The sequence below is a fragment of the Protopterus annectens genome, chromosome 12.part0 (assembly GCF_019279795.1).
Source record: "Protopterus annectens isolate FY-2018-M chromosome 12.part0, PAN1.0, whole genome shotgun sequence".
NCBI lineage: Eukaryota > Metazoa > Chordata > Ceratodontiformes > Protopteridae > Protopterus > Protopterus annectens.
The window spans coordinates 870,703,433-870,721,236 of record NC_056746.1 but is presented as its reverse complement, the minus strand read 5'-3'; positions in this window follow the sequence as shown (position 1 = coordinate 870,721,236).

Genomic DNA, 17,804 nt, shown 5'->3' with positions numbered 1-17,804 from the left:
TCTATGTATGATGGGGGGTGCACACCTGACTATTTCTACATTTCTACACAGGATTGGGGGTCACACCTGACTGTTATTACATTACTACGTAGGATGGGGGCACACCTGACACTTGTACACATTTGCTATGACTGTACTAGTATGTCAGGTACTCCATTTCATTCTATATTCTATCATGCTGGCTAGAGGCATACCAGTGTACTACAGATCTTAGCTTTGATTAACCTACATATTAGTTTCTGACTTCCTACCCTTCAGAACTCACATCCCACTACCTGACCTGCTGTAGTCTGTCTTTGTAGGCCTGGGGGGAGGTTACCCATAGGCATCATTCAGAGGCCATAGCACAACCTTTGTTTGTGTTTGTCTACACCTGTCCTGCTGGTTGTGACTGTTGTTGGGTAGGTGAACCCCCCCCTGACTGACATGTGTGAGTCACTTACCTTGTGGTGTCCCAGTATTGAGGGTGGTGCTACAGGGCTTCCTATGTCAGATGCACATAGTACAGTCTCTACACATGGTTGAGCACAAGTAGTGTAATGTTTGGCATCCTTTTTACTGTATGTGAGAGTCAGAGAGAGGTGTTATTCCCTGGGTCCCTCCTGTGTCAGTGTATGTGCTATGCATTGCCTCTTTTTCAAGGCCAGGGCATACTGGGCACACCTCCTTCTGCCTACTGGGGAAGGCTTAGGTTGTTTCTCCTCCGAGTCTCTCTGTGCCTGCACAGGCCTTGGCAATGGTGAGGGGCTGTGTGGCCCTGCCCCGTGCTGTTCCTGCTGCAGCTGTTTCTGAAGGATCATATTGTGTAGAATGACACATATGAGGACAATTTGGGTACATGTAGCTGGTGAGTACTGCAAGACTCCACCGGATGTGTCCAGGCACCAGAACCATGACTTGAGCATCCCAAACACATGCTCTACAATAATTCTGGTCTGTGCGTGTGCCTCGTTATGGAGTTCTTGTTCGGGTGTGTGTGCATTTCTGATGGGTGTCATCAGCCATGGCTCCAGTGCGTATCCAGCATCCTCCACTAAGTGACTGTGATGGATGTCCCCATTGGCATATCTCTGGTACAGCTGCATCAGATGCCATATGTGGGAATCGTGATAGCTTTCTGGGCAGCCAGCACACACATTCATTATTATGCCCTGAGCATCACACACAACCTGGCAGTTGATGGAGTGGAAGCCCTTGCAGTTGATGTAGACCCTACCCTGCTCACTGGGTGGTGCTCTGATGTGTATGTGCATGCAGTCTATAGCACTCACTACCTCATGGTATTCTGCTATTTGGTGGAACAGTTGTATATTGCTGGCCAACACTTCACTGGTGTTGGGGAAATATACATGCTCATCGACATGTGCTGGCATGGCAATCAGGAACTGGTGGAGTACCCTGGATGTTGATGCCTGTGAGTTCCCCATCATATCCCCAGTTGACCTTTGGAAGGTACCTGCAGCTAGTATTCTTAGGCCTACACATACCTTGGTATCCATTGGGATGGGTTCCCCTCTGTTAGTTCTGTGTGTGAGGTGTGGCTGGCACAGCTCAACAATTTGCTGTAGGAGGTCCCTGTCCACCCTATAGTGCTCCACTATCTCCAGCTCATGTAGCCTCTTGTAGGTTACCCTGGGTCTGTACACTTTTCTCTGTCTCCTCACTGTGGGTTGGTCGACAGCATTCACATCCTCACCACTCTCAGTCTCTTCCAAAAGTTGTTGTATGATAGCTATTGCAGCCCCTATAATTCTGCTGTTGTGAGTGTTAAAAGTTCCCCGCTTGTTTACACCGGTGGTGTAGAGTGTGGGAAAAACCAGGGTGGAAGGTGTTTGCATAGATTACAGTAGTGTTCTGGGCTGGGCTGGCCTGCTGCCTGTGTAACTGGTTGATTCTGATACATTTCCCCTGCTAGCTATGCTAGTTCTCCTAGATTACCTTTCTACTGCGGTTTTCCCTTCCCATTGCCTTCCTGTTTAAGCCGAGGGATGTGCCATGCAAACAGAGTGCTCAAATGTAAATAGAGCTGTTATTTCCTTGTTTAACTTTTTTTTTTTAAATGTTTAAAACCTGGTGCGCGGCGCACACACCCGCTTAAGCAATGTACAGAGTGCTAGGCAGAGTTCAGACACACCCCTTTGCTTAGTTGTGCTTAGCTAGGAGAAAACCTGAGCCACAGGGCTCCAATCTGCTTACAGTATGCCTGACCCCCCCCCCCCATGATGTCAGCTAACTCCTAGGCTTGCACCAAGCTATTCCTACTCTTACACTGTTGGAACCTGACTGACATGCTGGGGAAAACTGGGATTCACTATAATTCCCCTCATTTGCATAGGATTGCCTGCTAATGCATAGCTACATATCTCACACTGAGCCTCCCCTTCACAACCACTGCCATTGACTTGCATGGCAGAATAGTGATTTTAGTTAGAATGCTTATTTTAGGTTTATTTTGTTATTTCCTCCCGATCCCATTTGTGCGCCGCTGCTCTATGCTTAAACAGCCGAGATCGGCTAAAAAAAAATAAAAGTTGATTTTTTAAATTTTTTATGTTGTTTTCAATGCCAATGGCCTTATACTTTGCCATTGGCATGCTTCCTGACTGATATGCAGCCTTTAGTTGGAGCTGTCAAGGCTCCATTTTGGATTTTGCAGAAATGTAATCTGTTACTAACCGAGTACATTTCTGCAGATTGCACTAGTCCTGTATGGCTGGTTGCAAGTTTCCTGGATCGCAAATTCACCTCATTTGCATGGATTTCTCCTGCAAATGGGGTGATTTGCATACAGGGGCTTAGTCAGTGCAGGATTAGTGAGGAGCGCTCGTGCATGCCCTTGCAGGCTGTTCCTGGATCCCACAGCAGACATATTTCCTGCTAGAGCTCCTGCACTGATCCTGAACGCCATGTAAGGCATACAGAATCCAGGGGTATGTCTGTCTTTTATGAGTATGCCTGTCTTTTATGATCTTATATATTTGTGTGGGAGGGCTAGAGCATGGGTCATCCAACCTAAAAGTATTAAATGTTTATATATATATATATATATATATATATATATATATATATATATATATATAAGAAAATTGTAAGAAAAATAGTCAAAACAGTACATTTCCCTCATTGTTTCAAGTTATCATGTCCTGAGACAGAAAGTTTCATAATCTCATCTGTTCCTTATATACTATGTGTTTTTTGCTCAGCATTACAAATTAAAGTCTAAACAATACCTCATGCTGTCTTGGGGATTAGATGGCTAGTCAAACAAAACTTTCTACTCTATATTACTAACCGCTAGGAAATTGTATTAAAAAATGTACACTGTTTTATTATTCATTATTGTAAATATTATCTTGTAAAAATTTTGATCTGTAACTTAGAGCCTCCACTGAAAATGGGTTTCTAACCCAGTGGACTTTCTCGGTCAACAAATGTCAATAAATAAATAAATAAACAAATGCCTCACAGACAAAGAAATAGCATGCAGATACAGGAATATGTACAGTAGTATATAAAAGACAAGCCAATACCATCACATTAGCATATACAGAGTCATATCAACATTACAGAAAATTATTAGAACAAACAAACCATGACTGTAAAAAGAAAATGACACACAGTATAATACAACGAGTATAAACAGCACATTTCAGAGGTGGTAATTAGCTAGCACTGCGTACACTAAAGGTACTATCACAGCCATGAGGTCATAGCAATAGTGGGGATCACCTCAAGTAATAATTCCCTTATGGTACCTGTGCCTTGAGCCGGAAGGAGTTAGCAAAGAGAGCATTCTGCCACTCATTCTGATACAAATTGCCATATGGGTCCCATCCTTTACAACCTCTTAGCACACAAAACCTGGACAAAGACAAAAGTAAAGGGGTGACAAAGATGCCAAAATAGGGACAAATTTTAAATATTGCTCTTATAAACTTAGAAAGTTGCTAGAATAAAAGGTCTTGTATCACCATGCATTTTCTTATCTGAAACAGAAATGCCTATTATTATTTAATGAATTCAGTCACTGATTTACCACAAAAATCCATAAAGCCACATATTTAATGAGGAACAGACCAAACATATGAGGCAAAAAATCTGGACATTCTGCAAAAATCTGGACAGTTGAGATGTATGCATTTAAGAGCTGCTGCTGGACATAGCTCATTAGGCTTTCTATTCTGTTGAACCACTGATTTTTCTTTTAACTTCAAATCTGCTCCTTTGGTGAAATGTCTACCTTGGTGTAACTGAAATGGGATCCACTCTGATTACTTAACATTTTGCTTCTATTGCCACACAGATATATTTTGTATTGCTGACATTGATCTGTCTACATGCCCCTGCACACAGTAGTACTGTGAGTATGTTACACCCTTGCCTTGCACAGAACCTGCATTTCTAAATCTATAACTGTACTTACTTACCTGTAATAAAGTAGTACTGGAGAAAATAAAAATTTAAAATAAATTCTCGATCACACTCGGTCATGCTTACAATTCACACCACACTGGTAAACTCAGCTCAGACCTCCTGAGAACAAATCTTCACTCCACACTACTGGAAACTGCCAAATTCCCTCAAAATTGGATCCATGGCCACAACTTAGTCCAGGTGTACAACTACACTTGTCTCAATCTCTCCCTAAAGTGAAGATGACAATTGCACTCGACTAGGCATCCAAGTTGACCGGAAATCTCCGCTCCATCTCAAACCAACCAGTCATTAGCCATTTCAAATTTAATGCCAGTCTGATATGTGCACTGAGTGAACCTAATTGAGCACTTCAACCATACCACATCTGCTGCAGCTGTTTCCTCAAAAGGAAATAAAGCACCATATACAAGATTTTTGATGAAAATTGATTAAAATACAAAACAATTAACATATGGTCAGTAAATCCGGTTAAGCGATTTTGTCATAGAGGCATCCTCAGAACCATTGAATGATCACATTAGCATTTAAAGCCAATAAAAATAGCAGATAAATCAAACACCCCAAAGAATAAACCAATCACAGATAATAAAATTCAAATATTCATCAATACTGAATACTGAAAAATTAACCAGTGAAAGCATTGCAGTGTTAGCCAAGGAAAACATCAGCAAAAAACAATCAAATGGTAAAGCTCAATTGTCATCCAATAAAATAAAATACTTACACACACACCCAAAACGTGTACCAATCAATTAAAATGCATTCAGAACTTGAACCAATTAAAAAACATCAAAATACAAATATCAACCATATCAACACTATTTTTCATAACTACCTAACTTGAAAAATATTTAATATCAAAATGACCTGATAAAAGTGTGACACTGCCAGCCGGGCTCTCTGGAATTTTGTAAATAACCATATGTCATTTGTGAATATCAACATGATTCATATGCTTGTCTTACAAATGTAAGAAACTATGTTATATGTATATTAAACTACTGGTGTAGAAGTGTGTGTTGAACAGGGTTTTTACAGTACTGAGCTTCAAGGATATGTCCACAGTATACCCTACAGGAAAAGAACAGAAATGCATATAAACTATATACTTGTGCAAATGTATGTTTTAATAGCAGAAGCTGGAACATACAGAGTTAACTTACAAAACTTCAGGAAAATAAGTTGAAATTGTTTTACAATTGTGTTATCTCTCAGTTTCAGTGAAACAGACACAATGTCTAGAGCTAGGGGGTTTTCTATTGTCTTGAAGAGAAGTAATTACTAGGTCTAAAATGTAAAAGTGTTTAATTGTTTTACAACTTCCAGTTCTCAGCAAACATCTGAGAGATATGTATTTTAACACAGATGTTAGTTTATATTACCCTGGGAATTGAAGGCAGGTGACAAAGAATGGTGTCATCCTAGTTGACCCAGCAGTAATGTCTGATATTAATTTAAGAACTCTCTCAGTGAGAGATTTATCATTTTGTATTTGTCTTTGAATCTGACAACATCCACTCATCATCATAAACATCTGCACATCCCTTGCTAATAGTAAGTAACTAGAGAAAAGTCATTTATTTTAGATTTAGATAGGAATATAGTAAAACTTAGTTTAGATGTTTTCTGTATGTATTTGAGACTGTCCTGCAATGGCATTTTAAAATATTTCCTGTGATTCTTAACTTTGAAGTTACTGTGTTGATTGAGCATCATCTTGTTCTTTTATTATTTATTATTAAATATATTTATTTATTATTTATTTATTGCATTTCTTAACTGGGAAAGTCCATTGGGCCGGAAATGAGGCCATTTTCAGTGTAGACCCAGGGTGAAAAGCTCCACAAAGTTACAAACAAAGAAAATATAATCACATAAACAGAAAAAAATCATACTGTACAATTGCAATGCATGAAACTGGTAATAGAAGCAACAGTAGAAAAATACAATCATTGACATTTAGAAATAATAAATGGCATAGATTTCAGTGAAGATGATAGTGAATGATAATTACAATGGTGGGAATTATAGTAGGAGATAGAAGTATAGAGGGTGGAAAGGACAGGTGAAAGTGACAGGGAAGCATTAAGTAAGCAGAGTGAAGGAAATGATTGATAGAGGTATAGCACTGGGAGGAGAAATCAGGAGCTGGGGTTGCATGTTTGGGAACAGGAGCATAGCCATTTTGAGGAGAGATGCAGTTTGAGAGATTTTTTTAAGGGAGGCCAGGTTGCTGATTTTTCTGAGTGATGGGGGGAGCTTATTCCATGCCTTAGATACATTATAGGAATACAACATTTTGGCCAGCTGAAAGCTTGGGTTTCTCTACTGATAGTAACATTCTGTTTTCAGACCTAAGGAGCCAGACCTATCTTTGATTCTGATATTTGTGAGACATATTTAAGTTCTTAGAGTACTTGCAAATGTATTTGGTGACACTGTACAGGCCACTCCAATAGCCTAGCTTGGTCAAAATTACCATTTGGATAACAGTAACATTACACAGTAGGATTGGCCACCCTTTGTAAGAGCCTTATAGTAGCTGACAAAGAGGAGTTGGTGGCAGTGATAGCTAGTAAACCTGTGCCAGCCTTCCCCAGGAGTGTCTGTGCATTTGTGTATAAATCAAATCTCAAAGTGTGTTTGTGTCAGCTACTTTGGCAGGAACATGTAGCACTGGTTGGACAGAGAGGGTGCTGGAGGTCTTGGCCTGACCCCTCAACTGAGGTCTTAAACATATAGCTGTGCCAGTGGGGAGTCTTATTGGGGATCTGGAGAAAGAGGGAGAAACCAGCCCCAGACTGACTGTGATCACTGTGTGCTCGTAAGGGAAATTGCACTTTACTTGTGTGTGTGTACTTGTAATCCTCCCATTGTGTATGTCCCTCACTGTTGCCAGTGGTGAGGATTGAGGCTCATTGATTACTGGGTCAGTGGAGGGGCATCACAAAAAGCATGAATAAAAAATATGAGAAAATTCATACAAAACATTTTATACTTTAGAAGTTCTGTATTTCAGCTCACTGCTTATAGAAATCACATAATTCAATCCTGGATGCTTCATAGCATTCAAGCATATCTGCTAAACCATCTATCTGTGAAGTAGATGTTTTTTTCTAATCAGCCACTTGATCTAGCTGAACTTTTTCCAAAACACAAAATAAAAACTTGTCAAAACAGATGCAAACATTTGTGTGTCTTGCCTGAGCACTTTTTTATCATGTTTATTGATGCTGTACAAATATTGATACACTCTTTTATTAAGGGGGTTATTAGTTTTGCCCACATAGTAGGCTGGACAAGATGCACATCAGGCAAAGTTAACCACTCTGCTAGTATAACAATAAAAACTGGTACCCAGAAATGCAGTGAGTGCTGAGGGTGAGGCATGTGCAGTACCATATTAGAATGCCATAAGTGACACAGGTATGCATACAGGGGCATAGTTGTGCATGTAGGAATAGCAGACAACAAGGAAAAGTGCAATGTAAAATCAATTCTCTATGTCAAGTAACAACTGAAACATGAAAGCATGATGTCATGTATAACATTACTGTTGCCAGTATCTGTACTAACATATGCCACTGACAAAGAAGTACTACATATCACAAATTGAACGTAGTCATCTAGGTCAGATAAATGATCAGAATTATCCTGTGGCATCAAACATCTGAACAATTACATACAGATTAATTTGGCAGTAATCAGCATAGCAGTCATCATTATCACAGGGTCATAATGACACAACAGTACACACATTGGATCTCCTCTCAGTATTACTCTAATGCAGTCTAGGATGCCTACCCTAATGGCTCACACCATGGTCATGGCTGTCCCTGTCATGTCTGGAGACACTTGGCCTATAGTGCTCGATCAAGGAGCTGGATGTGGTGACATTAGCATGTGGAGACACAGTGTGGGTAGGAGAATGACTATAGTGTGGCTGTCTGGATGTGACTGCTTACTCATAGTTGAATAGCCAACAGCAGATGTGCATGCACACTGCAGCACAGACATTGAGGTCTGATAGCCATGTGTGGGTCTAATGAGAGGGGTCCTGCGTTTCCCTACTGGAGGTAATCTGCTTAGTACAATTAGGGCAAATAATACCTGGTTAGTACTATGGCACTTGACACTTGTCCCTCTCTAACATAAATGGCAGATAGGTGGGCTATTTTGTTTAGATGCTTTAATACATAAAAACACATCAAGATGGATAGCAGCATCATAAAATATAAACAAACTGATTAACAGACAGACCTTACATACATACATGCTTACATCTCAACAGCTTACTACAAAATGGCAGTCAGACTCATACATGCTCAGTGTTTATACACTTGTGCAAGCCCTTGGATAGCTTCTTAAAGATACATACACACACACATTGATTTACAGCATTGTTCTAGCACCACCATAACAAGTGTGCAACAGATAACACTCTGTCATGCTGTGCAGCCACTGCTGCCATGACCTCTCCATGTCTGCACTCCTGACCACCATGTAACACACACACACACACACACACACACACACACACACACACACACACACACACACACACACACACACACACACACACACACACACAGCTGGTGTACATACAAGATTGGTGGCATGGGTAAGTGCATGCACATCAGATCCAGGATGTCACTGTGAATGTTCATATGCCTGTAAGAGTAGGCGGACACCCTCTGACATGCATCCGTGCAGATTAGCTATACTCCCATGAGTAGTCTGATGGGCAGTATTGTTCCATTTTGAGGAAGAGTCAACATCATCATTACCAGACACTACATGAGACAGTGAGTCTCAGTCATCTTAACTGTAGTCTGATGTCCCCTCATCACCATAATGGCCAACTACATTATCCTCCATATCTGAGGATACAGTACGACCCAAATGGCTGTCCTCTTATGAGCTAGATGATAAAAACAGTTCAGTACCCTGTATACCACAGGCCGTGCTCTCATAGTGAGCTACATCACATCCTTCCTCAGGATCACTGGATGTGCTACCAGAGGAGGCAGACAGTGGGAGTGCTACAGGAAGAGACAGATGACACATGTCACATACCTTCACACAAATCAAATGATGCAGCTTAGTAATGAAATATGAGACAGCTATATGACTGCAATGGTAATGATGACATGAATTTACCAGGACATCATGGCAGTGGGTGGTTCAGGGACCCTATGTAACAAAGAGATGACACGTACATTACATATCAAACAAATCAAACAAATATGACAGGTGAGAGTAATAAAAATACTAAAACCTACCTGACATCTCCTCTTCTAACTCCACCACCAGAGGTGATAGCTAAAATGCAACTGTCGTGTCAAAACGTAGACACAAAAACATCAGCATTAAGCGCATAAGAAGCATTGTGTAGCATTCCAACAGAGGGATAACACACAGAAGATAATACAGACACATACCCAATGGGTGAGGCTGGTGAAGAACACAGTAGTTGTAAAGGGCAGAGATTGTATTATTAATAATGACATGTAGTAAACCTTTACAATGTCTTATCAGGTACATCCTCCCTATTTGAGGAATGTATCATCTGTCATAATTTGGATCCTGTAGTATAATATGGCACACAAACGTCAACATGTGAGTATGCTCCACAGTCATGCCTGCAGACTGAGCCACAGAAGATAATAACAGGATATGGTGGTACTTATGAGACAAATGGTGCACATGTCATCCAGATGTTCCTATGTATGGAATAAGGCAGTGTGAATATCATAAATTATAGGTGTGTTACAAAGTGCTGCTTCATATCAAGATGGACAACTATATCTGTTCTGTCTGTATGTGCAGATGCAAGGCTTATGTCTTGTAATGATGTATCTGTAGGTTAAAATTACAGGAAAACATCAACATGTGAGTACATTCTACAGTCATGACAGGAGGCAGAGGCATAGCAAACTATGCATCACAATAACAGTATATGGAGACACATGATGCAGGTGTTGATGGACCTATGCAATCAATAAACAAAAACATAACACATATTGTGTTATGTATGTATTGTGTTGATAAGATACTAGGTGGCATCAAATAAGTTGTGCATCCAGATCATGTGTTTCCATGTTCATGGCATAATTCTGCTGCTGAAACACAAATATAATAATGCATTAATATTTGTGAAATAAAGATCCTTGATTAGGAGGTGTGTATGCTGCATTGTTTTGAAAGTTAAGACATACCTGTATATCATGGAACACTTGCTTCAGTACCTCCCCCTGGTATCCAACAATCATGACTAGTAGTGTGATATGAGGCTAGGAACACCATTATCTCATCTGGGGAGGCAAAGGTGACACAACTTCCGTGGCATTCCTTGCCCTCTCACAGCAGCAGAGTCTATGGGCTGCATTGAGGATCATGTTAAAGCAACGTTGCTGACAGGCTGCCTTGGATTTATTGTGATCACCCACAGCACTGATCAAGTTTGTCAGATCTGTCCATACTTCATTCCTTCAGACAGTATTGCCTGTCTGTCCACCCAAAAAGGTTCAATTGTAATTTCATTCTCTCTGTATAAGACATTGTCTCTCCTACTATTGACTGACATCTGGAAGGCAGTGTGATATGCACATGTTCTACTTCATATGGGGGTTCACATATTGACATGATTATGTTACAAGCATATGTCAAGTGACTTGCTCACCTCTCATTTACAATGCAACACTATGTAAAACAATCAATTTCATATATATTGTTATGTATAAATAATCAGAATGGATGTGAAAAAAACATTGAATATGTAATACATAAAAAGTAACATAATCATTGCATGTAAAAATCCATTTAAAAAGTTGTATAGATCATATATGAGATTTTAACCTATAGCAGTTGATATCACAAGTAAAGAACAACCACAAAACCAATGTGCCACAAGACCACTACTAGTGCAATGCTGTTTCCAAAGTTACATGCACAGCCAAACAGAATGATGTGTACCCCAAAAATGCCCACCTGTCATATTCAGTTGCAGTCAGTGACACTCATCATAACAAATGTCACTTCATTATATGGTACATGACACACATAATGGAAGTTATAAGGAAACAGTGAAGAAAAAAGTCAGCATGATAAAATGAACTGTTGCACACTCATGGCTACATATCAACGTAATAAACAATGAATAGTAAAAGCCATCCTCATGTTGTCTGTATAAGAAGGAATGCACTAATTACTACTATATTACTAAGCATCATAGAGTATCTGTGAGCTAGTCAGTGATCATACAACTTATAGAAATCCTCAGAAGTTGTTGGTTTCCTTAAAAAGATCACAGATATTACAAGTTAGTCAGAAATAATGACATATATATTTTCATTCTGTCAGTATGTGTAGTTCACCAGGGTTGTTTCCTTTTTATCCATACAACTGCATGTGGGAAAAATCTCCTTGTTATTAGTGGTCATTTACCCATCTGTATGCATATACTACAGTCCCATCTTTATGCCACAGATGAATTGTAAAGCAGATAATTTACCAAAAAAAAAAAGACTGGCAACATATATAACTGATTTATACAGATTAATGATTATATAAGAATGTGATAATAGCAATATATTCCACCACAGCAATGACAGCAGGTGATAGCTTACCTTTGAAGTAGGCTGTACATACCTTAAAAGTGAAGATATAGAAACTGAAGTTGTGGATTAGTGAAGAAAATCCAACTCTGGTAACATCACAACATGATGGAACAGTGAATCCCCAAATTAAGGAGAAAAAGGTGGAATGGGAAGCATATGATCAGTTGCCACATGAAGATACTCTGGAGCCTTCAGTAGAAAACCAGTACAAAAGTTCAGTTGGAGTTGCACAGCATGGGAGGGAGCAGGAAATAGGGGCAACTCTGATGCTGTCAATATTGTGGAGTGATAGGCCAGTGAGTTCACATATGAAAGAGCAATGGATGATGCAGGATGCAGTTGAAGAGAATATGTCACATGAAGAAGTTCTGGAACTTTCTGTAGAATGACCACAGGAAACAGTATAAAGAATGTGCCCTTAGTTTAGAAGAAAAAGATCCAAGGGAAGAGTTGCTTTATTTAATAGAGATTGATAGACATAAGATGGATGAAAGAAACAGATTACAGAAAGTCAATAAGACCAAAAATTTTAGAAGTCTGATAAAAAAATGAACACAGTAATCAAGACTATTAACAAAAATTCACATGATATAAGATATGTAAATGGGATATATTATTGTGCAGCAAAAGTGATAACAGATAAAGTCTTACCACAAAAATATAGGGCAATAAGGGAAAGAAAGGGAAGAAATCAAATATCATCATGGAAGTATTGAACAGAGGAAACTATGAAGCAATTAAGATAAGAGGTGTTACTGTTAGAAGAGTATGAAGATAGAACAGATCAACAAAAATACTTAGAAAGATATATGTGATAAAAGCAATGTGCAATATTAGAACAGACCAGGATCTATCATGCACTATTTCAAATAATAAACTAAAAATATCAGCATGGGCAGAAAAACTTAGAGGATATGCAGAGAAATATGAAAGAAACATACAAAACAAGCAATTCATTGATGATCCAAAAAAGTTTTATAGACAATTGGGAAACAAATCAAAAGGAATAGAAACATCACCAAAAGAGAAGAAATAGTCACATTTTGGAGAAATATCCACGAAGACCATGCAGAACATAACAAAGATGCAGAATGGATAGAAGAAGGAAAAGAAACAGTCAGAAGTTCAAATGTACAGGATATGAAATGGAATTAAGTAACAGTCAGAGAAATTGAAACAAATTTAAGAAAAGCTTCTAACTTGAAAACCTCAGGCCTAGATGCAGTACCTAAGTTTTGGCTAAATGTATTAACATTTTTACACAAAGAATTAGCCCTGAGTAAGAACTACTTATATGCGCAGCCTGCTCACACCAACCTGTTTAAGAACAGGAAAAGCTATACTACTCCTTAAGAGTGAACCTGCAAACCATCTTAAAAATGATAGACCAATAACTTGCCTTCCAACAATATATAAGCTATATAATGAAATTGATGCTGAGAGACTTTATAGTCATTTAGAAGAAAACTCAATCAAGGCAATAGAACAAAAAGGTAACAAAAGAAAGTCTTGTTGAATAAAGTCATAATGGAGAATTGTAATAAATTGAAGAGTCTAAGTATCACATGCATGAATTGCAAAAAAGCATTTGACAGCATCCCACATTCAAGGATAAAGGAGTGCTTACAGATGTACAAGATACACTCTACATTGATCAAGTACATTACAGTGACAATGAGACATTGGCAAACCACTTTGCAGCTAAGCCATGATAAAGGACAAATTATTTTCTCAGGGATATGACAGAAACAAAGTGTAAAGATTTATCTTCTTTTTGTGGATGACTTATAGCAGTGCAGGTCGTCAGATGAGGAGCTGAAAGCATAACTGGAAGTGATCAAAATTTTCTCAGATGATATAAGAGTGTCATTTGGTAATGATAAATGTTAAAAGCAATGTTTAAAGCAGGAAAGCTGCAGCACCAAAAAATATCAGTCTGGATAGGAATGTGATATAAAGGAACTTGAGCAGGAGGGAGTGTATAGATATTTGTGAAATGCAGAAGGATCAACAATAAAACATGAACAAATGTGAACAAAACTCAATAAAGAATGTTTTAGAAGACTAAAATGAATACTGAAAACAGCCCTGACAACCAGGAACAAAGTCCAAGCTATAAACCAATTTACTCTTCCTGTTCTAACTTACAGTTTTGACTGACTGGTCTCAAAAAGTACTGGATGTGTTGGATGGCAAAACAAGAAAGTGCTTTATGCTTATCAAATGATATGTAAAAATCAGTGTATTCCAAGATCATATAGACCCTTGTTCTGAAGAAGGAAGAGAACAAATCTAAGATGACTTCCCTTCTTAGTTTAACAAAAGCATAGTGGTATCAAGCAGGAATAGAAACCCAACCAGATGTAGACAAAAATATGGCAGCAACTGAATATGACAAAAACAAAAGAAATAATATAAACAGACATATCAGAGGGCAAGGCAAGAAATGTGGAAAATGTATAAATATAGCTACAAGTACAGAAAACACCTGGAACAACCTCATATAATGCAAGAATGGTTAAGGAGAGGTGAATTTAAACCAAAAAATGAAAGGATAGCATCCCAGGGTAGTGGACTACATGCATGTTGATTTACAATGTCTGTTGAAAATGTGGGAGAAACAGACAAATGCAGGTTCTGTTAAACAGAACTGGAAAGAATCACATGTCTTGTTGCTGGGTGTGATACACTAATGCAAAACTCAGAACCTAATCACAAACTATACAAACCAAGGCACTGGGCAGCTAGATTGTGGTGCATTGCTAATTGGTAAAAAGTATCTTATTTTGGATGAGGGATTTTTAAATGGTTTTAATTGATTGTCTTATTTGATTCTGTAGAAGTCTGTGAATTATCTAGACAAGACTGCTTAATCCATTTGAATAAACTGCTGGTTTGGAGTGACAGTGCTGTTCAGTGCTTTGGTTCAGTTCATAAAGTTTGTGATACACTAATGGCAGAAGGCCTGCATACTTAAAGGCATAATAATGTGCCAAAAATATTGTATCAGGGATTGTGCAAATATTACAATACTGAAGTAGCTAAGAAGCATTGGAAACATGATCCACAAAGCATTATAGAGAATGATGAACTTTAAATCATGTGAGATCACCCATTATCAACAGTTAAAAAATACATGTGAGAAAACCAGATATAGCAGTCCATGAAAAGAAGACAAAAGTAGCATTGATCATTGAAGTTGCTACATCCAGTGATTATAGTGGCTTATATAAAGAGAGACACAAAGCCATAAAATACCAGAATTTTCAGGCAGAAATAAGGGCAATGTGGAAGAATGATACCCAGACCGTTCCAATAGTAGTAGGAGCAATGGGTCTCATAAAAAATAATTTACAGTCTTATCTTATTTAAATATTCTAGAGATACATGTAACTCTGTATGAACTGCAGAAGGAGCCAGTTCTGGGCACATTGTGGGTGCTGTAAAGATCAGTTTTGGCTAATATGAAAGATTGAAACAATACTAATTTCACAAACTTTAATCATACTTTGATTTAGGAGTGGGGTCCATTCCTGTCAAGATATTAGAAACCCGAAAGTTGGATGTGTGTGGCCATGATGGCAAATTGCTAACAGTACAAAGTGTTAGCTCTGCTTTATTTTCTTTTTTCTGACAGGATTTTATTGTACAAAGTTAACAAAAATATGTTGTTATACATTTTGAGTCTTTTAAACACACTTGGACAACTATTTGAAAGAAAAATCAAGTTTTTATGTTTTTTCTTTGATGTTTTCCTCTCAGAAATTTTACTGACTATTGTGAGAGAATGAGACACTCAAAAGTGAAATCTCAAGACAACTCAGTGAAAAAGGAACTACAGTCTCTAATGGGCATTATCCAGGAGCTTTTTGTTAGATCTGAAAAACTTGAGATCAGAATGGACGATATAAAAGAAGATTCCAAGAAACAAACAGAAATGTTAAAAGAGATCATAAAACAACAATCTGTTCAGAACTCAGCAATAGAAGACACATTAAATAACCTGGATAGCAGAATGGCAGAGAATGAGAATCACACAGAATTCCTGTTAAAACAAAATACATTGCTTATAGAAAAAAACTAGAGGACCAAGAAAGTAGATTTAGAAGAAATAATATTAAGATATATGGAATACCAGAAAAGGAAGAAGGAGAAAATATGTTGCAGTTTTCAACTAAATGGATGCCTACAATTCTAACTCTATCAGAAGCTCTCTATACATACTGAGAGAGCTCACAGACTTTATTCAACTTCTTCTTTGAATTAAAATCCTCTAGTCCCCATATCTAGTATTGTAAACATTCTCTCTAGCAAAGACCAGGACCTGGTACTGAATACTGCTTGGCTAATTCTCCCATAAAAATAAATAACAACACTATCAAGTTTGACAATGACTATATTGCATCTGTTATGATCAAAATGAAAGCATGTATTCCATTCATAAAAGACATAAAGAAGCTAAACATTAAACCTCAACAACTTTTCCAGCCAGAATTAGGATCTTTTTTTCAGAAGGTCAGAAAACTTTTAATTCACTAGAAGATGCGGAGGAATTTTCTCAGAAAAAGAAATGTTTTGATCAATCAAAAAATATGGATTGGACTCTTGTCAGGTTAAAGAGACAAGCAACAAGAAATAGCTGGTCTTCAAAAGACAAAAATAGTAAACAAATTAAAGAAAAGCAATGTTGTTCTCATTTTCTATTTTGCCTAAATAGCTTTCCTCACATGTATTCAATTTTGTCATCTATTACAATTCATCATCAAATATAAGGTAAAACAAACATACAAAAATATTATATTTTATCAAAATACCTTTTCTATGGTAGACTGCGGTGGTGATACTGCAGTAGCATTGTCGCTTCACAGTAAGACATTGTCCTGCTCGATTCTCAGCTAGAGTGTCTTCTGTGTGGAGACATGCATGAACGGGCGTACCTTCGTTGAAGGTTGTGCGTCAGGGCCGGCAACTCGGCACATAAAAATCTACTGCCAATCATTAGCGGACCGGAGTTCCGCTGTGGCGACCCCTAACTGGGAAAAGCCAAAAGGCGCAACAACCTTTTCTATGGTATCTGAAATAGTGTCTATATGTTATTCTTACTATTACTTATAAGTCCCTTTATTAAAATTCTCTCTAACATTATTTTCAAATATAGATAGTAGTGTGTATGTGTGTAGGGGGTGTATATTAACATGTTTAACTAATCCACTTAATTTATATATACTTTCTATACATAATTTTAAGTAATCTGTCTTTTATTTTTGGTTATTCTATCTGGTGAATGTAGGTGTATGTGATAATATTTATCTATGTGCAATGGGTGTTGTGTTGAGTGGTTTGGGCTGCATGAAAGTCATTTATATACCTTACTTCATTTTCTTTTAATAGGTTTAACATGTGTGTGGTTTGTTCATTACTTTGACTCTTATTTAAAGATTTTGAGATGCTAGTGACTGTTTTTTACAATAACTGCTTCTTTTCAGTCCATTTTTCCCACCTAGTGTTAGTTAAATTGCTTAAGAATGTTTTTATTTTCAACTTATAACAGTCTAGATTCTATGTTCAAGCTGCCTGCGCTGCAGGAAATGCATTTTGAACTTTAACCCTCATTTACAGGAAATAACCTTTTAGAATGTTAAAACAAGAAGCAGAAACACAAAACTAGAATATTTATAATTAATTTAGTTAATTTTAAAACATATCTATGTAGTTTTTATATGCATTATCTTTTAAAAAGTGGAATAA